The sequence below is a fragment of the Bos indicus x Bos taurus genome, chromosome 3 (genome assembly GCF_003369695.1).
Source record: "Bos indicus x Bos taurus breed Angus x Brahman F1 hybrid chromosome 3, Bos_hybrid_MaternalHap_v2.0, whole genome shotgun sequence".
Lineage (NCBI taxonomy): Eukaryota > Metazoa > Chordata > Mammalia > Artiodactyla > Bovidae > Bos > Bos indicus x Bos taurus.
Genome location: NC_040078.1, coordinates 77,683,375 through 77,708,843, shown reverse-complemented (window position 1 = coordinate 77,708,843; position 25,469 = coordinate 77,683,375). Strand labels below are relative to the sequence as shown.

The following is a 25,469-nucleotide window of genomic DNA, read 5'->3' as shown; positions in this document are numbered from 1 at the left end:
AGTAAACTCACGTAGTAAATGTGCCTCTCCCCACCTTTTAGCATTCACGGTTGCCTTCTAACCCAAACCAGCATTTAACGCAGCCCAATAGAGATGTCAGGTTAATGACCGTGAAGCGTGACAAGTACCAGTGCATTTGTATCACATCTGTCTTTCAGCAAGAGTTATTACCAAGACACAAGGAAGGAACTGTGGTCTCTTCTCTCCTCTGCGCCTGGCTCATCCTTGATTGAATGTGCTAACCCTTTAATGGGAAGCTCTGAATAACTGGATGTTCTCGTTAGCAGCCCTTTCCCTACATCAGCACTTAAGGAGAATCTAACATATGTTCCTCTGCTCTCCTGCCACTGGGAGAAAATACAACTTAATTATTATAGCAATTAATTATCCTACATTTATCTTTCCTTGGAGTTTCAGGATGTGGCTCTGCTTCCAGCTCTGATCAGTGACAAGAGGGCAGCTGTCTAAGGAGTATAGGAGACTGGGCTGAAAAAACTGGAATTCCAATAGACAACTTTGAAAGTATGATGGTGTACTTTAAAAAAATTCACATATGAACAGAGCACTTTCATTTCTGAAAAATGCCAAGTGTGTAGGGGTGGGATTAATAGGTTTTATGTTGCCAGATCCCAATTATTTGATCTATCATTCTAATCTGAGGATGGCAAATGTTGGCCTGCCTGTGACCCCTCCCCCACTGCACCCATGGCAGACATCACTAATGGATCACATGCTCTTTTCTTACTGGGCCCAGACATGAATTAACATTCCCTTTCAACACCTGGCTCCAATCAACTGTAGGTGACACACAAGTTGAAAACAATTTGCTAGTCTTATTCTAAATGATTTAGTACTTTAACTTTTTTACGTTTAATGCCCCTGACAGTTGACTAAGGTATTATTATTTTAGCAACATCCTCTATTCTCAGCTCATCCCTGAGCTAATCTGAGCTGGAAATAATATTAGCTATCAGCCACTGCATGTTCACTGTGTGCCAGACACTTAACGTCTAAGTGCCAATTTACATCCGTGTATCCTTATGAAAAACTCAAAGCAGGCAAGGGTTGAACGAACCTGATTGGGATCACAGCTTCCAGCAACCTTCCCTGGTGACTCCCTGGCTGAGCTCGTGGCCTCCCTTCAGCCTCCTGCAGCGCCACCCCAGCACTGACCTTAGACTACAGAAGCAAGCTCATGGGGCTGTCTTGTCTTCCCTACTCAGCTCCACGAGGGCAAGACCTCGTCTTAACCCCTTTGATGCCCAGTCCCTGGACCACAGCTGAGTACATGGTGGGTGTCTGATAAACATACTGAAAGAATGTTTTTGCTTGGTTTTTAAAGCTCCCGTTTTCAAATATCTCCAAGCTTTAGCTCATGTTCTATACTGGAGAGATGATCCCTGACCACTCCTACCTCTGGTGGTCATTTACATCATAATGCACGGTGTGCTGGTGGGTAGAGGGAGCCACAACTGAGGTAGGGACCTGGGCTGCCCCCAGAGGCTTGCTGGGTTCAGTCTTGGTCCCACCCTCCTCTGAGCAGTCCAAAGCCCCACAGTCCCTAATTCTCTGTTTCTATCTTCACTCTACACTGCATTTTATTTTTCTTTTCATTTTTTGCCTTTCTCTGCCTCCCAAATGGGATCATATTCTCCCTAGCTCTGTAATACCAGCACTTACTGAAGTGCTCGGGCAGGGTGAATCAAAATTCTCTACAGGGATTTGTAACTGGTAAAATGAGCACTGGCCTGAGCGGGGAGAGCAGGGAGCTGCTTCCGGGGCTGCACGGACCCCCTCTCCTTGGGTGTCTCCTTGCCCGGTGGTGTCTGCGCTTCTTCACGTGAGAACACCTGCCCCAGCAGGCCAGGCAGCACACAGAGGTGACAGTGCATCTAAGCCCTCTGCCAGGTTAAAAGCAGGGTACCACATCTCTCGCATGGACAGGGCCCAGGCGTCACCAGCACACCCCATCCCTCTTGAGCCTGGCCCCGCTCTCCTCCAGTTACTGCCGTGCAGCCTGCTTCCTGGCCACCTATGAGAACGGATGTGCCCTGCCCCCTGCCCTTCCTACCACGTGACTCACTGCACATTCCCACCTCGTTTTCTCCCCACCAGCTCCCTGCACAGATTCTTAGGAGGATCAAGTGTAGCCTCCTAGCAGGACCCCGGGAGCATTGACTTTAAGCTCTTTCCAACCCCACTCCCAGTCCACACTAAGCTCCGATGCCACCTGCACTCATCGCCCCCTGATGCCCACAGCTGTGGTTTCCTGCTCGGGGAGCCATGTCACCATTGGCAGCTGCCCAACCAGACATTCGGGAGTCACCCTGGGCTCCCCCCACCCACTGCGCCTCGGCTTCTTCTTCCTGGTCCTGCTCACTCGACCTCCCCGGTATTTCTCAAGTGGGTATGTTTTTATCCCCCTCGCCACCATGGTACTCAGGACCACAACTATTATAGCAACACTGCGACAGCTCCCTGGCTGGTCTGCCTTCCAGAACCCACCCCAACCTCTTCACAGCCAGTGGTTCCTGAAAGAAAAATCTGATCCTATCTCTCCCCTCTAGAGACTTCTGCCCCAACTTAGATGTCGCTTCCTCCTGGAAACCTTGTTCCTGGAAGCCTGCTCTCACAACAGCTGCATTTCTTCCCTTAGAAGCCGGGAGGGGGGCGGGGCAGCGCTTCTCCACTGAAGAATCACCTTGTTTCCCTCAGAACAACATGAGCTATTTAACAATTCCCTCTATGGTAAGCACTCTAGCCTGTCACTCAATAGCCATCCCCCTGCTTCCTCGGTACTGGCAGAACAGGGGCATCATCTCCTCATGTGATTAGGGAAAATCTAGACTGTTCGAGGGCACATAAATGACTCCATCCTATTTGTCAGGGCTGAATTTATGAATGAGCATCTGTCTCAGTGCTGGTCTACACGACATACTGGGGAGTTGGTTGGGGGCTTTTGAGAGATCTCTCTGTTCTTAAAGAGGGCTGCATAAGAAATCGTTACCTACTTTGGTACTGGTATGAGAGGATAGGATGCCTGCAGCCTTTCTGTGCCTATGTGGAGACTTAGCTGATGCTCTGAGGTTGACATGATAGCTAGAATTTGATGTTGTCAACGAGCACTAAATTGGTCAACTGGGCACAGCCTCCCTCTGCACTTCTTTTCTTAGGTGAGAGACTAAGTCCCCTTTTCGGTTTAGGCCAGTTTGAGTTGGATTTCCTATTACTTGTAGCCCAAACAGATGTAGCTTCTTAGGGCATTTTTCACTTTCTATTTGGTCTTAGAGGCACTTAGGTATAAATCTTGTTTCTTCTGTTAGATCTTTGGCTTTTTAAGGACAGGGTTTGTATTTTATGTATCCTTGTATCCTCCAGAGAGGCTTATCCCACTCCTGTGCTTGAGTGAAGAGAAACCACTATCTTTTGGGCTCATACTGTGAGGCGCTAGGGCTTTAAAGTATTCAACATAGGAAGATACACAAACAAAAAATGTAAGTCAGCTCCAAGAGGCACAACCCACCCCACCCATCCTTATACACTTTATAGTGCCGAGAACATGCTTAGTACCAAGTAGATGCTCAAAAATGTTTGCTAAGTGAATAATTTAATTTGCTTCTGATGAGTCAAGGGCACTTAAGAGTTTTATAGTGTCCTAGGGTCATAATGATGAACAGCAATTATGAACAAATTGTACTAAATATAGCCTAGTACTGGGACATCACTAGTGGTAGGTTGTTTATTTATATGAGAGCCCTGATGCCACCAAGATGCTAAGGCATTTAAATAGAACAAGCAGCAGAGCCAGACATTGGAGAATGAAGCAAAAACTACATTTCAAGCAGCAGATGCAAAGGTGCCGTGTGTACTGAATGCTCTTGCTGTTTGTGCCCGCTCTGGGGCCACAAACACTCATCAAACAGATCCGCCATCCTAAGGTGCTTTGCATCTGCAGGGTGGGGGGAGAAAAACAGACAACTTCCAGACCATGTGGTCAGGGTCAGTAGAGGTAATGGAGAGGGCATGATAGGGGTACCCAGACCAGACATGCTGAGTCAGGAAGGTCCCCCAGAGGAACATTAATGCACCTGAATGCAGCAGAAGAGCTAGTTAATCAAAGGGGCACGAAGAGAGAAGGAAGAAGTAGCAGCATGAGCGGGTCTGTAGTTTATAATAAGCCCAATCTGGCTACATTAATTGGTACGAAAGGCGAGGCTGGACTCAAGAAGACCAGTTGGGAGGCTACTGCAATAATTCACTGTGGAATAACAGGGGCGTCTCAGACTAGACACAGGCTGACGACAAATGACATCAGGTTCCCTAAGATCTCGGGGTGCTGTGGTCTTTGCCCAAAGGGCAACAGCTCTGAACACCAAGCCCCTCATCTTTTGAGTTCAGGATGGGGAATGGGTTTGAGCTGGAGGCAACATGGTATAGCCATGTGGCTTAAAATTTCTATTTGGTTTTAAAACACTGTATAAGAATGAGATATGAAAACCTGATACTTTAAAAGGAGAAGTACAGCCCTGTTGGACCTGGTGTGTATGTGTGTATGTACTGATGTAAACGTGTGCACACACGCCTGTGTGTGTGATGTCATGCCTCCTCATTCACACTGATCCCACAGTCACATGCGCACAAGGATGGTTCTGGTCCCAACAAGGTGACCCAGCTCAAGCCTCTTTGACCCTCAGTTTTTTTTCAAAGTCCCACGAAGGGGCTGGACCTCAGAATCTCTAAAAATCAAACACCTGCCTTGAATTTCCAACTTCTGAGAGCAAAAGGGTTTGGTAAATTAAGAGTCTTGGATAACGAGCATAGTGGTAATCTGATGATGACTTTGAGGGTGATGATCCTGTAGCTCAGAGCCTCTCAAGCAGCACCCCTGGATTAAGGTTTGGGTGTGCCCCAGCCCCAGGTGGCCAAGCAGGGCCTGACTGTCCAGAGGCTGGAGCTCTGGGCATCTCTCTCGCTACCCTGATATGATGTTCCTACGTGAGAACAGGCAGGAAGCGCTGCTCCAGACAGGAGAGAAGAAAACACCCACAGGAGCCCAGCATCGCCTTTGGCCTCTCACTTCCACCTCCCCTGCCTCACACGTGTCCGGTAGCTCTGTTAATGACACAGCAGACATCCACCCACTTCCAACTGTTCCTTGGAAAGGTGAGCGAAGGGCCAGCATGGCCGGAAGGTGACAAGTCGTGGAGACGAGGGGGCAGTGACAAATGGGAGCCTTTCTACCTGTGCTCTCACACTTCTACCTCTGCCTGCCTGGGGACCCTGCTCTGTGGACTATTACCTCCCCGTCAACAGTTCCAAACTCTCCCTCTGTCTCCTGTGACATGCATAATTTTTGTTACAATGGAAAAAAAAAATCTGTTTTGAGGGAGAAATATTCAGAGAGAGAAGCACTGCTTTCCTTGAAAAGATTGAACCTGAGGCCTACAGTTCACCCCCTACCCCCACCCTCAGAGATGCCGAGAAGTTCTGAGAAGATACAAGACGGCACAGTTCACTTACAGAGAAGCGGCAGCAGACGGAGGCTTCCATAAACAAGTCTCCGTGCTCAGAGTCACAGGTCTGAGGAGGAGGTTTTAGTCTAACTTCTTTTGAGTTTCCTATTTCAGTAACACATGCATAAAAAAAAAAAAAAAAAAAACAACCAGCCAAACCCCTGGGACTGAATTATTATACCCAGAGAATGATTTAAGAGACCCGGGTCCTTTCCTTTCTCAGACCTCACTGGCACCATGACAATAAAAAACCCTGCCTGGTCTCAGCGCCCAGCTCTCTAACAGAGGCAGCAGGTCCTCTCTGCTGCTCACATCCGCCAGCACCAGCCAGGTGTCAGGACAGGGAAGCAGGCCTGCTTGGGTGCCCTATGCACGCACTGACGGCTTGGTGTGCAGGGCTGGCTTGACACCCTGCAACCCTCTGGCCTTTTGAAGCTAATGAGATGTGGCTGGACACCACTCTAGCAGAACAAACAAGCCCAAGAAATGCTTGCCAGAGAAGTGTGAAGCAGATAAAGTTCTCTGAGATGCTCCCTGTGGAAATGTTTCCTGGAAACATTTGTCACGATGACAGACTTTTCCTGACTGTTTCAATGGAAGAATATCCTATTACTGACAAAAAGTCAGGAGCAAAATTCAGCACATGGAGCTGCATATATATTCCATAATGGAGGCCAATGTGGTTTTTGGGTGGGAGTGTGAAGACCGGTATAGTTCTTCCTTAAGGAGTCTTCTCTTGGCTAATTATAGTCTGAGTGGAATAGTTCAACTCGACAAACACTTACCACGCTCTTACTGCATACAATGTGCTGTGGGAGGCAGCATAGTGCGATGGTAAACAATCCAACAACTTTGGAGTCGCGTGGGTTGGGGTTTGTATTCTGACTTCCATTCACTCCCTGTGTGACCCTGGCAAGGTTACATAACTTTTCTGTACCTGCTGCCTTCTCTGTAAAATGAAGGTAATAATAGCAGCTGACTTAGAGGAGGGTAAGTATGGTACTTCAAGCACTCAGAGTAACTTTTGATCTCTAGTAAGTAGGCAATTTTTGCTATTATTATTATTATACTCTTTGAAACTCAATTTCCTCATCTGTAAAATGGGCATGATAACCCAACCAACCTCACAGGGTTGCTGGAAGGATTAAACAGAATAATGAATGTATGGTGTTTAGCACAATACTTTGCCTGTAGTCAATTACGTAACAAATGCTAGTCACAGTTATTCCTAGGAGATTCTCCCCAAACTATTTTAAAAATAAGTCACTCAGGTCTGAATAAAAGTCCAGGAAACAAGTTCTTTCTTTGAACAACTTGAGCAAAGGGCATTTTGTCACTATCCCCCATCATCCCCTTACCCTCTGAGTTCCACTTATGCACACAACACTGTGCTTTGTGCTGAGTAAGCTCCATAGCGACTCTCTCACGAGTCCTGATGTCCCTCCAAATATTTTAGGCTTCCTTTTAACTTGATACTGACACGCCATCCACTTTTCCATTTAAGGGAATATTTTAAATTCTGGCTTTGTGAAACAGGGAGCAAGGCACAGACTTCTCCTGCAAAGGCTTCTCAAGCCCATCTACTTGGCTTGGCAGGGAACAGAAAAGTGGTGTTTCATGGTATCAAAAGCTAGACTCATCGCTACTAACCTTGCAGAGCACCTCCCCACCCTGGAGAAGTGCTGAGCATGTTATATGCATGACATCACTGAAACAAGGGCCCCAGGGAAGTTTCAGGATGTCTAGTTGGTAGGAGCAGAGCTAACCCACACTTGGCTCCTAAGTCCATGCACACAAACCCTGGGATCCCTGCCTCCTTCTCAAGGCAAGCCTCCCACCTCATCCAAGAGTATAAGGGTATCAGATCACTCCTACTGTTCTCTTGGTAGGGCAATCAATCCGATTCCGCCCCCACCCCCACTTTGTCTGCTATTTGGCCAACCGCGCCACCTAGTGGCCATTCAAGCACACAACCACAGGTCTTTGTGAAAGGCCGGCAGATGACTCCCATTCTCACCACAGGAGGGACCTGATGATCAAATCCAAGGTGCGCAGGGAAATGAAGCAGGTTGCCTCAAGTTAAAGGGAAAGGGGCCTGCATCCTAGAATCTGCACCCTAGAACATGGTTCTGATTCAGACTCTGCCTAAATCCTACCTTCAGCAAGATGCTTCCTTCAATCATTCAACAAATGTAGGCTGGGCACCTACTGTATGCTCATCACTGTGCCAGATAGTGGGGACAGGACAATAAGCAAAGTCCAATGGGTCAGGAAGATAATAAAACTGAGAATCAATGCCACAACACTAGTTAATAGAAATTAAGGGCTTACTCTACGATTACTACTCTTGCTTTAAAAATGAATGAACAGACATGAAAGCTGTGATTAATAAGCCTTTGCAAGGTTCATTATACCTTTCTAAGCTTCTGAAAATGAGCTTGTTGGACTAGATGCTAAAAAGTTTGTAAGGCCTATTTCCAGCTCTGTTTCTCTTCTAGGACTTTTGGGGTAAAGTTTAGGTTAGAAAGCAGGTCACTTGACTAAGAATCCAGTGCTTTCTCTTCATGTACTGTGCTAACCAATGCTTATTAATAATAACTGGTAGGAATCAAACGAGGAGAAGGCAATGGCACCCTACTCCAGTACTCTTGCCTGGAAAATCCCATGGATGGAAGAGGCTGGTGGGCTGCAGTCCATGGGGTCGCTAGGAGTCGGACACGACTGAGCGACTTCACTTTCACTTTTCACTTTCATGCACTGGAGAAGGAAATGGCAACCCACTCCAGTGTTCTTGCCTGGAGAATCCCAGGGACAGGGGAGCCTGGTGGGCTGCTGCCTATGGGGTTGCACAGAGTCAGACACGACTGAAGCAACTTAGCAGTAGCAGCAGCAGGAATCAAACACTTACTATATATATTATATCCTGAATTAATATCAACTCATGCAGTCCTTAACAAACTATGGAAATATGAAAGTAATACAAGTAAAAATATCATGCTCTAAAATGCTTAAAAGTTTCCAAGACAAATGGAGAAGCTTCCAGCGCAACCCAAGTGTAGGATTCTTAACCACTATTTTGCCTCTGATTGATCTAGTTATGTGGTGGTTTAACAAATACTTATGTACTGGTGGCCCCAAGCTCTAAGGACTGGAAAGGACAATGTGCCCAAGCAAATGAATGGCTCAAAGAATAGTTACTGTCCAGGGAACACATTCCTCAAGAAAAACATTTCTCAACAACACTGCTCTGGGGGTAACTCTGGGACTCCAGACACTGTGAGGCCACATGAGCAGACCTGACCCCTTGCAGAAGGGTCTGATACCAAATGAATAAAGTAGGTTCCAGGAATTCCACTGAGTATATCAGAGATCAGCAAACTCTCCAACATGGTTCTGCCATCTCCTTTATTCTATTCTCCCTTGGTATCTATGCAGCATCTGCTTTCTGTGGTGGGGGCCATCAGGCAAACTCCAACAGTGATTCTGCAAATGGAGGCCTCAGGTTCACAGGGAGCCTGGCTCCAGAGCCACACAAAGCTTGGCCTGCTTCCTGCAGCGGGGCCACTTCCTCCAAGACCTGGGAAAGCAGACCCTGTGGGACCTGGAGCTTCCCGGGTTCTGTAAAACTCTCACCTGTCCAGCCAGGGTCTCCAGAGTGACATGCCAATGGGCCAGAGTGCAGACATATGCTAGACACAGAAGAATGCTCAGCCCACAATGCTCTGCTACCCTTTTCCAAATGGCAAGATTTCATTTAAATTTCTAGGTCTAAGATTCATCCCTGCCTTGCACAACCACCACCCCTGCCCCAAGCCAGGTCCACCCACTGTAAGAGCTGCTATGCTCCTATAGTACCTAGCATGGGATGGCAATCACTGATTGGCCTGTCTGTGGGGTCTGGGTAGCTTTTCAATCCTACACACCTTGGTATCTAGCACCCTGTCTGGATTGCAGAGGTGCTGACTTCCATAGAACTGGAAAGAAGAGGAAGGAATTTCAGGGCTAGACAAAGCTTAAGGGGTATCTTATTTCAGCTACTGCCCAATACAGGATTTCCTTTGAAATATCATTGCCCATGCTTGTGTTCATAGCTAAGTTGTATCCAACTCTTTGTGACCACACAGACTGTAGCCCACCAGGCTCCTCTGTCCATGGGGTTTTCTAGGCAAGAATACTGCCGTGGGTTACCATTTCCTTCTTTAGGGGATCTTCCTGACCCAGGGATCAAACCCACATCTCCTGTGTCTCCTGCATTGGCAGGCAGATTCTTTACTACTGAGGCACCGGAGAAGCCGAAATATCAGTAATGAAAAAGAAAAGTTTAAAAGTTTCTGTACATATACGGTGTCCTTCTAAGAATGAGGTGCGTGGTGCTAAAGATGCAAAGAACAAGATTCACTTAGGTTTTCTTTGAGAGTTAGCCATCATCTTTCTTGAGAAATTTTGTTTCCTCCTTATTTTTCAAGAAATGCATGCTATTTATAGAAAATGTGTGAAATACATTAACATGGATATAAGATAACAAGAGTTAACACGTTGCTGTATTTCCTTTTACTTTTCTCTCTGAGTTTTTAATGTAGCTGAAATCACACTCTATTATGTAATTTTGTTTTGTTCCTTTTCAGCAATGACATTTCCCTAAGTGATTATAAATTCTTCCTAAGCATCCGGCTTTAAAACTTGTATTTTGACATAATTTCAGACCTAAAGAAAAGCTGCAGGACTAGTACGAAGAATTCTCTGATCCCCTTCACCCAGATTTGGATTCCTCAAATGTCAACATTTACAATTTACTTTAATCCCTGCACACTCCCTCTGAGGCAGGGAAGTGGAGAGAGAATGTTTTTTATCCCGAAATACTTCCCAGTGTATTTTCTACAAATAAGGAGTTCTTTTAATAAAACCTCACTACAGTTAATACACTGCTGTTATCCAATCTACAGCCTCATTCAGATTTCAGCAATTGTCCCAATAAAGTCCTTTATAGCAAAAGAAAACCCCAAATTCTACACAGTCACTCAACTGTTAGATCTCTGTGTGTAGGCTAAATCACTTCAGTTGTGTCCGATCCTTCGTGACCCCATGGACGGTAGCGCTCCAGGCTCCTCTGTCCATGAAATTCTCCAGGCAAGAATACTGGAGTGGGTTGTCATTCCCTTCTCTAGCAGATCTACATGACCCAGGGATCGAACTCCTGTCTCTTATGTCTCCTGCTCTGGCAGGACAGTTCTTTTCGTCTAGGCCACCTGCAAGGCCTTTAGTTTCCTTTAATCTGGAACAATTCCTAAGTCTTTCTTTGTATTTCACAGTATTGATATTTTTAAGAGTAAAGGGTCAGTTATTTTGTAGAATGCTCCTCAGTTTGGGTTTGTTCAGCTCTTTTCTTCCCAATCAGATAGATTTAGGCTTTGCACTTATAGTGCACACAAGTGAATACACATAATTTTTAATGATTTCAGAAAGATTTCATTTTACATAGGCATTTCCTGATTGCAGGATCTTGGGCAGTTGTATAATTTTGTTACAGTTCCAAAATGTAGCACTTTCTCTTTTTTTCCCCATCAACTATTGACCTTTCTCCATTCATTTGTATATTTAAGGATATACTAACAACTTTTTCCAAGACACTCCTGTCAATTTGTAGTCCCCCAGCTGATAGCTGGCCTTGCAAACTGGCATATTATAAGATAAATTTTAGTTTAGGGAGACAAAAACTAACATTGCACTGCTGTTTCAATATACTTATTATGGTTATAAAGAGTGCTGTTCCTCTCAGGACGGATCCAGAATGAATGTGTCTGTTTGTTCATTTGTTCCCTGTTTATGTGTTCCTTCACTCACTCAAGAAATCTTCAGAGTGCCTGCTCTGTGCCAATGTTCTTCTACGTGCTGACATCTAGCTCTTGCAGGGAAAAAATAAATATGGTACCACATTATACAGGGCTGTGGGGTACCCCAGTATCAAGTGATGGGAGGCGGCACACATGATGGAGCAGGCAGGAGCCTGGAGACAGACACAGACGGGTGAGCCTGCGGTCGGGACCAAAGGAGAAGGGCGCCTCTGCACTTACACCCAGGGCCCTGTCACTCTGATCCTCCAACGTCTGCAAAACCTGCTCTTTACCAAAAACACTAACCCCAGATGGACCAAGTTCAAATACACATTTCTAAAGTCTGACCTTCTCCTTCCTGGTCAGCAGAGTCTGAACTTGAGAGGGCTGCCATTTGTGAGTAATAATGACAGCTTGAAAATGCCCTGAAATTAGAGAGCTTACAAACCACTCTGATGTTGCTCAGCCTTGCAATTATCTGAATATCAAGGAATCATTAATGAATCAGGCTGTCTCAATGTTAGATTAATGGCCAGTTTCAACAGTGGAAACAGGACAGATGGCCAGGAATAAAGAAAGGTAGGGGTGTGTGTGTATGTGTGTGTGTGTGTGAGTTGGCCAGGAATAAAGAAAGGTAGGTGTGTGTGTATGTGTGTGTGTGAGTTGGCCAGGAATAAAGAAAGGTAGGTAGGTGTGTGTGTCGGAGGGGGGGGGTGTGTGGGTGTATCTGTGATGGCCAGGAATAAAGAAAGGTAGGTGTGTGTGTGTATGTAATGGCCAGGAATAAAGAAAGGTGTGTGTGTGTGTGTGTGTGTGTGTGTGTGTTGGCCAGGAATAAAGAAAGGTAGGTAGGTGTGTGTGTGTATGGGCGGGTGTGTGTGTGATGGCCAGGAATAAAGAAAGGTAGGTGTGTGTGTGTATGTGTGTGTGTGTGTGAGTTGGCCAGGAATAAAGCAAGGCAGGGGTGTGTGTGTGTTGGCCAGGAATAAAGAAAGGTAGGTAGGTGTGTGTGGGGGTGGGGGTGGGGGGGGTGTTGGTATGTGTGTGATGGCCAGGAATAAAGAAAGGTGTGTGTGTGTGTTGGCCAGGAATAAAGAAAGGTAGGTAGGTGTGTGTGTGTATGGGCGGGTGTGTGTGTGATGGCCAGGAATAAAGAAAGGTAGGTGTGTGTGTATATGTGTGTGTGTGTGTGTGTGTGTGTGTGTGTGAGTTGGCCAGGAATAAAGAAAGGCAGGGGTGTGTGTGTGTTGGCCAGGAATAAAGAAAGGTAGGTAGGTGTGTGGGCGGGGGTGGGGAGGGGGCTGTTGGTATGTGTGTGATGGCCAGGAATAAAGAAAGGTGTGTGTGTGTGTGTGTGTGTGTGTGTGTGTGTGTTGGCCAGGAATAAAGAAAGGTAGGTAGGTGTGTGTGGGGGGGGTGGGGAGGGGGCTGTTGGTATGTGTGTGATGGCCAGGAATAAAGAAAGGTGTGTGTGTGTGTGTGTGTGTGTGTGTGTGTGTGTGTTGGCCAGGAATAAAGAAATGTAGGTAGGTGTGTGTGAGTGTGTGTGTTTGTGTGTGATGGCCAGGAATAAAGAAAGGTAGAGGTGTGTGTGTGTGTGTGAGTTGGCCAGGAATAAAGAAAGGCAGGGGTGTGTGTGTGTGTGATGGCCAGGAATAAAGAAAGGTAGGTAGGTGTGTGGGGGGGGGGTGGGGAGGGGGCTGTTGGTATGTGTGTGATGGCCAGGAATAAAGAAAGGGGTGTGTGTGTGTGTGTGTGTGTGTGTGTGTTGGCCAGGAATAAAGAAAGGCAGGGGTGTGTGTGTGTTGGCCAGGAATAAAGAAAGGTAGGTAGGTGTGTGGGCGGGGGTGGGGAGGGGGCTGTTGGTATGTGTGTGATGGCCAGGAATAAAGAAAGGTGTGTGTGTGTGTGTGTGTTGGCCAGGAATAAAGAAAGAAGGTAGGTAGGTGTGTGTGGGGGGGGTGGGGAGGGGGCTGTTGGTATGTGTGTGATGGCCAGGAATAAAGAAAGGGGTGTGTGTGTGTGTGTGTGTGTTGGCCAGGAATAAAGAAATGTAGGTAGGTGTGTGTGAGTGTGTGTGTTTGTGTGTGATGGCCAGGAATAAAGAAAGGTAGAGGTGTGTGTGTGTGTGTGTGTGAGTTGGCCAGGAATAAAGAAAGGCAGGGGTGTGTGTGTGTGTGATGGCCAGGAATAAAGAAAGGTAGGTAGGGGTGTGTGTGTGTGTGTGTGTGTGTGTGTGTGTGTGTCATCTCCCCTTAAATAACTGGGGTGGTGGCTGAAACCATGGGCAAGGAAAGAAAAGCATCCAGCTTGTGTTATGGGTGAGGCTGGGTCAGGAAGAAGTGCGGCTCCCAGGCCCATTCCCTCCTCTGGGCTTTGTCACAGTGAGTCAAACAGCAAGAAACTAGAGAAATCTTCCAGCAATTAATTCTGGGGCAAATATGTGTGTGTGTGTGTGAATGCATGCTCTATCATCTCCGACTCTGCAACCCCCATGGACTATAGCCCATTAGGCTCCCCTGTCCATGGAATTTTCTAGGCAAGAATACTGGAGTGGATTGCCATTCCCTATGCCAGGGGATCTTCCTGACCCAGGGATCCAATCCACATTTCTTACATCTCTTGCACTGGTAGGGAGATTCTTTATCACTGCACCACCTGGGAAAATATAATCCCCACCTCAACCACTAAGCAATTCCTATCTGGTGCTTAGGACAGTTGATTTCCATTTACCTGGGGAAAAAACAAACAGATGATACCACCAAAAAATTTTTTTTTCTTACATAAAGCTTACATGAGGTAAAAAATTAGACAATATATATATAAATGTGATCAATAATCATTAGAAAACTCTATCAAATATTGAGAAAATTATAATACCCTACAAGGTATGCGCACATTTTTTTCCTTCCAAATCTTCCTTTTGAGGAAAAACAGCCCCAAGTAGGCAATTAATTTGATGTATGAGTAAACAGTTTCTTACAATGCCAGGCCTTCAAATCTTAAGTGCATCTAAGGGTTTCTGAGAGCAGAGAAATGAAAAAAAAATACAACTATCAAAAGCATTATTAATATAAGCACTATGGTTGTCTCCTCCACTTGGGGGATGCAGATCCAGGACAATGGAGAGGATAAACACTCACCAGGGTCACAAGCTACCACTTAGTGGACAAAGGACAGCAGATGAGATTTCAATTATGAAGGCTCTTATTACTGAAGCTACAGTAGAAGCCTAATAATCAGGTCAGTTCCGGTAATTAAAAGCAGCCGAGTAATTTACAGAGGGCTGCGAAAGGTGACAGGATAAAATCATATTTCAACATAAAACGACATACATGGGAAGGTTTTTGTATTTCAGCCATTATCCTTCTAAGTCTGTTCTGCGTTTAACCTCTAAGAATATATAAAAAGGTGCAGGAAATAGTGAAATAACCGTCACCAGTTAGCCCAACTGTGACTTTCTGGCAACTGTAAGAAGTATAAATGAACTGAAGCAAATAATTAAACTACCAGGACTAAAGCAAAAGATACCAATGTGGGCAGCAGTGAGCTGGAGTTTGCAAGTCAAGATCACTAATAGATATCCAGTTAGTGGTTGAAATTCATATTTTCTGGTTGGTGTTAAGTCTCTGTCACAATCTCAAGGAGTAAAAGAAGCCCACAGACTGGTAAGGATTTGCCATAACCAGCACCGGTGGCAGAGTTTTGGCAAAAAATGTCCACTGCAGTTTAATAGGTATAACCCTCAAACCTAGTGGCATTTTAACTTTACTTTCTAGAGATATTTTTAAAAAAAATCTAACCGAAGCTTAGAATAACTGTTTCAAGACAAAAAACCCATTCCCCAAACCTTAGAGACCCAGCCCCTTTCAGTGTCCTAACTTATCACAGGCTGACAGTTTCTTTCCAGATCATCAGCCATAGCAATGTGCATGATGGCTCATTTTATACAGTTATCTATTTATCCACCAGGGGGCGAAGTTGGCCACTATTTGACTGAAAGAGAACATTATTTTCAAATTTGGATATCCTTTTGCACAGTGGTGGAAAGATATTCACATACAAAAAGGGCCTTTCCCCTCCTCTCTCTTCTTCCCAGTACATTTAGTCCTGACTGATTAGCAAAGCACTCTAGCCCTTGTGCAGACTAAGAAGAATGGGACATGCATGATCACTGCTGACAGTGAGCTAGCCCACACGGTTAGTCCTGTAGGCTGGCTGGCCCATTCTCCCAAAACTTGAGATCAGAGTTATGGTTTTGCCAAAGATGAAACAGTTTCAAGGATATTCTCTCTTTTTCTTTTTAAAGGAGAATCTTCCACTAGGCTTAATTCAGCCAGCTGATGCTTCATGCAGGGCTGGCTCCCTCTTGCCTGGCTCCTTTCAGGGCCTTCTCAGCAATCACAAAGCCACAGAAGGGCCTGCCTTCCTGCAGGGATGGTGGGACCTTTCCACCCAGGGGAGGGTGTCTGGTAGCCAGGAAGAAGCCCAGACGGCAATCAGTGGCTGGGACTTCCTCCCCCTCAGTCATGGGGTTAGGAGCTCCCAGTGGGAACTCAGGTCTGGCTGGGTCTAGCCACAGCAGAGGACACACAGGGGAAAAGCCTGCTCCTGCTTGCTTGCTAAGTTGCTTCAGTTGTGTCTGACTCTTTGGCCTTGAGATTCTCCAGGCAAGAATATTGGAGGGAGTTGCCATTTCCTTCTTCAGGGAATCTTCCGGACCCAGGGATCGAACCTACATCTCTGGTGTCCCCTGCATTGATAGGCAGGGGCCCACCTGGGACACCTGTTCCTGAAGGAGAAGCAAACTGGAGTTTCAGCATCGTGGTGAAGGTGAAACTGGATGCAGGCAAAGACCCAGAGTGTGTGCTAGTTCTCCCAGGTCTGGGGACAGATCCAGTTTTTAGTGAATCCTGAGTCTTATACAATTTGGGAACCTCTTTCAGAAAAGAATGTGAAATTAGGAATAGCACATGCGCTATAGGACATCAGAAGGGGTCCTTGCAGTGAGAGATCCTTTAGGCTTAAGCTTCATAATGCCAGAAGCTCCATCATGGGCCCTGCAAGTTGAGAATATGCGGGCAGGGGGTTTCCAGGAGCCTTGTCCACAGAATGGCAATGGGAGATTTCTCTAAGGCCACATGGCTCAGCCCCTGCCTCAGGGAGTGGGTCACGAGCTGGGCAAGGAAGAGGGCCAAGAGGTTCGGTTCTGCTCTCCGTGTATCCTGCCTGAGATGCTCCATAAACACTTGTTGACCCACCCACCCAAGTGGCCACTGCTTGGTCCCCTACCCATTCCTCCCCTTTCTCTCGAGCTTCCCGGCCACATTTCAAGTTTCCACATCAGGGAAGATCATGGTATTGAACTGTCTGATCAGTGAAGATCAGACAGGAAGATCACTGATCGCTGAACTGTCTGCAAGGGCGAGTAACTCAGACCCAACCTATGAGCAGGTGTCCTGTTCACCTGGATGACTTCTTCATCGAAGGTATCCAAGCATGAGTGACACAAACTTCAAAATCAGCCCAACAAATAGTGATGTCATCATTATTCCTTGCAAACCTGCTATTTGGTGCAGCAAGTGCACTGGTCAGTAAAAAGCAAGGAGACGGGAGCTCTGCTGGCTCAAGACTGCCCACTGCTCCAGGAGGGCCCTAGGGATTAGCTGCTCCATGGAGCACAGGCATTGCCCTGTATCAGGAGCAAAGCTCCCCATCAGGGATCCCTGCTCCACTGAGGCCAGCTCTCCATCTTCCTGACAGAACCCTGACCCCCAGTTTGGGTCGTCTTTTTATATAGCTCAGGCCTTGCTGTCCCCTCCATGTCCCCTTCCAAGTCCTCTCTGGGTGCCATGCAGGTGCCTACTATACATCTTTATTGAAAGAGCACAAAATAAACTGATCTGAATTTACAGCGTCTAGTTAAATATAGCTATGTTTGCATATTTCCACAGGACTTGTAAAAATAATATGTAAACTTCTCCTAATCTAGTGACAAAATCACTTACCCAAGACTTAACAAGGAAAGGAGGTGAAGCCTAGAAAATTGGAAAGCTGCTTGGTTTAGTTACATAGCTTGCTTTCATATATGCTATGCTTTGGTATTTATAAGGAAGCCAGAGACTAAATGTTCCTGTTCTTTTTTGAACAAAACAGTGAGAACAATTTCTTATATATAAAAGTGTCTTTGTGAAGCCATTTACCACAAGGAAAAAAGCGTTCTGCAAATTCTTATCTGTAAAATGGAGATAATGCAGGGATGGGGAAATGACAGCCAGCATTTTTTGGGTGCTTACTATGTGCCAGGGCTGTGCTGGGCATTTCCTATAGATTACTTCACTTAATCCTCTCAATATTCCTGTGGAGGATTATCCTCCATTTATTAATGTCAAATTTAAGACTTAAAGAGTGACTTGCCCAAGTATTGCTGGAGAACTGATACGTTTTTCAAGGTTTTAAGTTTTTTTTTAGAAATCATTACAATAGTCAAATGCAAACGATGGTAATATTGCATTTATTGAATATATACTATGTGGCAAGCCATCGTGCTGAACTCATCTCATGCATTGGTTTCTTTAATATAGCTCTCTTGTAAGGCAACTGTAATTATCCTCACTTAACAGATAAGGAAACAGGCTCAAAGATGCTAAACCACTGTGCTCAAAGCATGTCAAGTGGCTGAGGAATGGTCTGAAATCTACTCTATCTGCTTATACTATGTTACTTCCTACTGTAAAATACATAAATAGAAAGCTTGCTTTAGGTGACAGCCTGTTAGCTAGCTATTTTACATATCTAGATGTTTTCGGTGGCCCAAGATATATATATTCTTTCAGGCCAAGAGAAGATTAGATGAGCAGTGCTAGGCTAGATCAGCTGTGCCCTGAGTCTCTGTCTCCAATGTTATCTGGGGCAGGAGAGGGGACCCAAGGGCAGTGGAGGAGGAGGGGAGGGGAGCTACAGCTCACCAGCTTTGTAGACAGCCATGAAAAGTAACATGAGGATGTTCACATCTGGATATGCAAAACTGAGACCGGCCAGGAAAACCAGTCCATTGTGGAAGAACCCAAAACACATTTAATATTTTCTAAGGCTGACATCCCCAAAGTGACTTCCTTCCCTAAATTTAGCTGATCGAAGCATTTTGCTAGCACCTGTCACTTGCTCATCTGAGATGCTGCCCTCACCACGGGGTGGGAGTCTAAACACAGAGCGACCTGCCTGCTGTGGGATCCACCATCGCAGTGGCCCAAGTTGCTCATGATGCAGAAGGGCACCTGGAAGAGAGGCCCGTTCACAATGCTGGGGTTGGACAAGGTAGACCACCAGCTGAGTCCAAAGGACGCTTAAACATAAGAGAAAAACTGCAAAAAAAAAAAAAAAAAAAAATTGGGGAGGGGTGTTTGGGAGGGAAGTAGGGCACATTTTGCAAGGCTTGTATGTGGAGAGTTCATAAACTGTGGATGGGCCCCGATCAAGATGCCCCCATGAAGCCCAACAGATCAGCTCTCAGATCAGCAGAAAGGATATGAGGGTCATGAGCATGAGGAATGATGCTTGAGCAGAGTTTCCCAATACTCGCTTTCTGCTGGGGTTAAGTGCACCTTGGTGTGACAGCACGGGAAAAAGACCCAGAGACGAGCTCAGCAGCTTCCCGGTGGTCTTAGAGAATGGAGTGCGGGTGCAAGCCTGGCTGTCCCTCGAATCCCTGAGCCCAGGCACATTTTCTCAGATGAGCCTCACACACACAGTTTCAATCCCATTAAAGAGAATGTTATGGGGACCCAGGCTCAGCTTCATGGGAGCAGCATCTTTCCAACAACTCCAAGCATCTGAAAGTCAGAATGGGATGCTTGTGAGGGAGGGAAGTGGGAAGTTCCCATGCCTGGACAGCTTTCAAGCACAGGTTGAAGGACAGCTTTTAGGGCTGTTGCAGAAGAGTTCCCTGAACTGGGCCAACAGTTAATATAATAAGATGCTCAAGTGGAAGTTTCCACTGAGGCAACACAATTCAACAGATGGGAAATTCCAAAGCCAGGAGCCAGACCGTTACATGGAAATTTCTAAGAAGTTGACCTAGCTGGCTCAAAGGTCCACAAGGAGGATATAAACAGGTTCACGACAGTGGAAAGTGATGGGAGGATTTTGTGGGGCCAATTCCTTGCTAATGCTCTGATTCCCACCCTCCCTGAGGTGGGTGGGGTGGTAGGCGTACACTTTTCATCTGAAATCTGGAGACAAGAGCTTCAAAGGCAACACGTGGAGGGCTTGATACGTGTCTCCTTGTGTTTGGGAACTGGTACACGACACCCACCCGAGGAACCACAGTGTGGGAGGGGGCTGAAGAGACGTGACAGAGGAGAAGAAAGTGACTGCTTGCCTCCTCCCCTGATGGTAGGTTAAAGGGTACCAGGAATGTCAGCTTTGCTCTCCTTGAAACAGATTCCGCCCACCAGGGCTTCACACTGAGGGTGAGTGAAGCCCAAAGAGAGAGTCCGAATGGGAAGCAGAAGGTGCTGAGGACGGCAGCAGACAGCAGGAGAGGCAATGCCTGAGTCCTGGGAGACCCAGATGGAGGGCGCTGGCAGGGGAGTCCTGCAGGGAGCCCCAGGGGCTGCCTCAGAAGCAGCCAGAAGAGTGAGAGAGCCCATCCACCCACCAGCCAGGCTCAGAGAACCCAGCACCAGGCCTGACAACAGTGGTCAGGTAAGAACTTTCCCCTCTCTCTGCCTCACCCGGGCAGGCCTGAGTGACGGGCAAGATTGAGGAAGTCTTCTCTTGGAGTGAAAAGTGACCATACATAGACTAAAGTGAGCATTTCCAATTTCCATAAAGGATGGGTACTTACATGTGTGTACATGAGTGCCTGTGTGTCAGTTAAAGAAACCATAGGACTTTCAATGGAAGGACTGATGCTGAAGCTCCAATACTTTGGCCACCTGATGCAAAGAACTGACTCACTGGAAAAGACCCTGATGTTGGGAAAGATTGACGGCAGGAGGAGTATGGGGCGACAGAGGATGAGATGGTTGGATGGCATCACTGACTCAACAGATGTGAGTCTGAGAAAGCTCTGGGAGTTGGTGATGGACAGGGAAGCCTGGTGTGCTGCAGTCCATGGGGTTGCAAAGAGTTGGACATGAATTAAGGACTGAACGTAGGACTCTTTGTTACCTAAGAGTAACCAGAAACATCACAGGCCTGATGAAGTTCTCATCAGGAAACAGAAACACATCCTAGTGAATAAACTTTAAAGGCACAGTGAGAGACAAGAATAAAGCCATGTCTTAATTACGTTTCACAAGCTGTGTTGTGCTGTGTCTTGGTCACAGCTAACCTCTGCATCGCTACCTGTGTGCCAGGCACTGGGATGAGGATTTTATAGATGTGACCTCATCCAGGCCCCCAATAGCGCCATGGGGCAGGCATTATCACCCCCTTTGACAGAAAAGGAAACTGTGGCTCAGAGAGGTGAGGCAACTTTCCCAGAGTCACACAGGTAGGTGAGCAGAGTAGTAGCTTGGACTCAACCTCAGGTCTCACATGGAACTCTGGACTCTGTGCTCCCAGACGAATGGTTCTCAGCAGCCAGTGGTTACTGAAACATGACAGGGTCAAGGGACCTTCCCATCCTTTACTCTCAGGAGTCCCTGAGCTAGAAAAATAGAAAGCTGAGTTTGAAAACCACTGAACTGCATGATTTCCGCAATCTCCTCCAATTCTGGGATTCTATTATCTGTGGGTACGGCATGGAGAGAGGTGGACTCCCACAAGACGACGTGGAGAAGAGGGAAAAATCCAGAGACAGCCAGAAGGAGCTGGTTCCAGCAGGTGGTACCATAACACACCCGAGGTTCACAGAATTACAGTCACATGCATAAATGCATAGTTCAGAAAATGCACATAAAGCACTTAGCATGGGGTGAGCACCAGAGTAAGTATTAGGTAAGTGGCAACTACGATTGTGATAAGTTTACATACATTCCTAAAAACCTCAACGTGCAATTTGATGCAACATAGTCAGCCACTGACATCACCGTGTCTGCTCCATAAGGAGCTGTGTTTATCATGGATGCTAAACTCTATTAGTTTAGCCAAGAAAAGAAATGAACACATAGGATTAAGCTAGCCAAATCTAAAACAATTCAAGTAAGTCTGAAGTACTGGCTCTTAAGCAGTAGGGAGCTGGGGAGTCCCATAAAAAAAATGAAGGAAGCATGATCCTTTTCTTCAGTTTAAAAAAAAAATACCACATACCACTTTGCAAATAATTACAGAAGCCCATTCACTGATTCATTCAATAGATTACAGATCCACTGAAGCCCATTGTCTTTAGGTTAATAATCTAGATCTGGGGGATGCAACATGAGGTCTGCAGGCCAAAAGCTGCCTACCTGACCCCACAGTGGGGTCATCCACCCTCCTCCTCTCCGTATGCTCATTGTTGCTAGTCTCCATCATGATACCAAACTTGGAATAGGTAGTCAATGTAACTGAAGCCGAATCTAATTTTTAAGCTTTCAAGTTTAATGGATCCCACATTAAGAATTTCTAAATCAGTACAGACTGGTACCTACAAAATTTATTTGCTTGGCATGCTTTTTCGTTCTGGAAACAAACAAACAAAAAATCCTCATTCCTCGTTTTTTCCTAAGGACCCTACTTCATGTGATTCTGGTGGGATTCATCCTTTCTTTGGGAACACATGAACAAGCCCTGGCCAAACAGATGCTGCTTACTGTCTACTGCCTACTCCTGGGATTGAGACAAGGAATCCAAACAGGGCCAAACCTCTTTGGTAATAGTAATAGAACAAAGGCCAAAGAAGCACTCTATTTGCTGAGATCCACAGCTGTGAAGATGATGGAAATGTAATGCTAGTGTCTACCTCTGCAATGTATGGAGGGGCTCTTGCCTGAGAATGAAGCTCACTGAGTTAAGCAGAGCCAAGAGATGAAGAGAGTGGAGGATAACAGCCCGATAATTGTTTCTGAACCCATGCATACACCCATGCCTGAAGTCCACGCTAGCATGGACATTTTAGTCATCAAGTAGATGACACCAGTTTACATTGGATTTCTGTTCCTTGCAACCAGAATAACTCTAAGAAAACTGATCTAAAGAAAAACAAAGCCCCAAAGCAAATACCCCTCTGTGGGCAGTCTTCATGAAATTTTGACCTCCTTTCTGACAAATTTTTTTTCATCTTATACACATTACTCTCACATCATCCTCTGTTCCTGCTGGTTCATCTTACCAGTGCTGCCAACCAATCAGACCCATTACTCTTGGAAAAGTTTATTAAAGTTGGGAAGAGGAAAATTAGAAGTGGACAATATATAGCTCAGTTTATAGTTTGCTGCCATCCAACACATCCTTGGAGTCCACTAATCATATTCCAATAAGCTTCTCAAACTGCCCTGGTTCCCCCCAAAGGTACAGAACACCCTGGTATCTAAGATGACATAGAGCCATGGGGCTCAAAACGGAAGGAGAGAGACACATGGAGCAAGGACGGTGGGCTGCACAGGTCACAGTGGACAGGGTCCATACAAATTCAGTGTATCAAAAAGCCACTCCGCAGACTGAGTCAGGGCATGGCATGATTTGGAGTTGGGAGAAATAACATTCACTGAGTACTTCCCAGGAAGTTGTTTATTATTCTTTCAGAACTGGGACGGTAAGGAGATTGCAACGCATGTGCCAAGTCTGGTCCGCAGCCAACTGTCCAGGCTCAGCATCAAGAAGCGTTGACAGTCTCAGACGTGCATCACAGGGGAAGGAGTGGGGATGAATGTATGCACTTGTTTTCCAGTGGAAAATACTACCTTTTATACTTGGATGAAGCAAGGCCAGCAGAGAAATGCACACCCAGACTGAAAGCAAACTTCTTGGGCTGTACCTGGGTGTCAACCCTGCAGGTCTACACCGAGGGTGGTCCTCATTAGTCATTCCTATAGGGATGCCGTTTGCTACCCTCGGTGGCATCCACTTCATAAACACTGGGGGAAAATTCCTCCAAGTTTCAAAAGAATCACAATTAACCTTGCTTCTTCTGAATAACTAGCATGCTTTTATCCTCAAGCCACCAAGAACTCTTAACTGAGTATGCTTTCCTAGTACTAACTTATCAGAAGCTCAGAGGCAAGACCCTGGGGCCTGCTAGTGCGTGTACAGGCTTCTCACTTAAGAACTGGGTCCCTAACCTTACCTCTGACTTCACCTTACTTTTCCTTCCCCACAACTTTCCTCCCTTCCGTCTCTGTCTGGATCTTATTACATGTGTATTTAGACGTCACCTCAAAAATCTTTGAAAGAAGACAGGCGCATATACAAGATCAACAGTAATCAAACTAATGTGTAACAAGTCGGATGGTGAATGGAGGACAATTTTACAAATGCTGCCTGTTTTGACAGCCGGAATGGGGAAGTTCCAAGGGAGCAAGGTGAAAAGGTGGTGGCCTTGGACCCGGAATAGCCCTGGGCCAAACTGTTAGGTCAGCAAATGTCTCAGACAACCCCCGACTCTCCCGCCCTCCTGCAAACCTCTCCCCATCCCCACTTCATCCTTCCTTGGGCATCTGGGTACCCTCTTACCCATTCCTACACATCCCACACCTTTTCTTTCATTAATACTGCTGGTTGCTCTCCCTTCCCCAACTTCTCCCACCAATCAAAGCAGCTGACACTTCTATAGCACCTTGTACTTGACAATGATAAGCTGTCAATGGCTGACAGCAGCTTTAACACCTATTTCTCTCAGGAATGAGGAGGAAGAAATCAAAGGACTAAATCACTAATAGTGGAACAGGTTGCAATTATGATACAGATGCAGCCGAGTGAGATGATCTTGTAAATTTCAAATAATTCTATGTAAAGCAGTTAGCAAAGTGCCTAGCACACAGTTTGCATTCAATAAACAGTAGACACTAATTGTGACTATTGATACTGTAATTATTAACCTTTCTACCACTGGATATTCCTTGTCTATTCTTCAATCACTACCATGATTACCCCCAGGAGGGAACTGCCCCTTTAAAAAACACTGGCGAGTCACAGTTTCATAGTTGGTTAATGTATTTAAATTACATTTTATGATTGATAAAGCACTTGCACATACATCATTCTTTTTTATCTTCTGGACAATCCTCAAGTGAAATATCATTTCAACTGGTTGCTGTTGGAGAAATGGCAGACAGGCTAGTTTGGCGAGGAAAAAAAGGAATAGTGGGAGAGAACAGGGCCAGATAATGGAAGCAGGGAAACTAGAGAAGTCTAGACTGGTGTGGTGGATGACATGGAGGCAGCGACAGCTTCTGAGCAAAAGAGTAACATCCTGAAAGTTGAACTGGAGGATGACTAGTGTGGCAGTTCTATATCGTGATGCAAGGATGGGAGTGGAAACCTGGTATCACAAGACCACCCAGGATCCTGGCGAACTGACCCAGATGCCAGATGGCAAATCACAAAGCCAGGGTGAGGGGATGGGCTATGAGATGGGAGCATGTCCTGAGCTCTCTCACCCTCCAGGTGATTTTCATTCCATCACAGATGTTTCCATAAATACTGTAGGGTGGACTATAAAAATGGCCACAGATCTTCCCCTCTCTGTCTTCCCTGCAATGTAATTCTGCAACTCTTCTCACCAAGAGGTAGAATCTAGTCCTATACCTTTTGAATCTAGGATCTCCCCAGAGCTTGTTTTAGCCAACAGAATGTGGTAGAGGCAATGTGATGGCAGTTCTGAGCCTCGCCCTCGACACTTCTGTAGTCTCTCTTGGTACTCTGCCCAAAGGCCAGGGGTACAAGCTCAGGGTAGCCTGCAGAGCACTGAGACACATGTCCTAGTCATTGTCATCCCTCCAGCCGATAGCCAGGTGACCCCCAGCCTGGCTGACCTGGACCTGCAGTTAACCAAAGACACATGAATGGTCCCAGTTGAAATCAAAAGAATCACACACCTAGGCCCACCTCAAATTGTCAACAGAATTATGGTAAACACACAAAAAAAGATTGCTATTTTGAGTCAGTAAATTTTAGCTTATATTTCTGGCAGTAAATTTGGGGGGAGGTTTGTTATGCAGTAATAGCTAACTGAAATACACCACAAATAACAGTAACACCA

At 46.0% G+C, this 25,469-nt stretch overlaps 1 protein-coding gene across 3 annotated transcripts in view; it reads right to left on the bottom strand.

The window, feature by feature from the left end:
• Nucleotides 1-25,469, bottom strand: part of GNG12 (G protein subunit gamma 12) — a 141,289-nt gene that overhangs the window by 58,274 nt on the left and 57,546 nt on the right. The window lies entirely within an intron of this gene.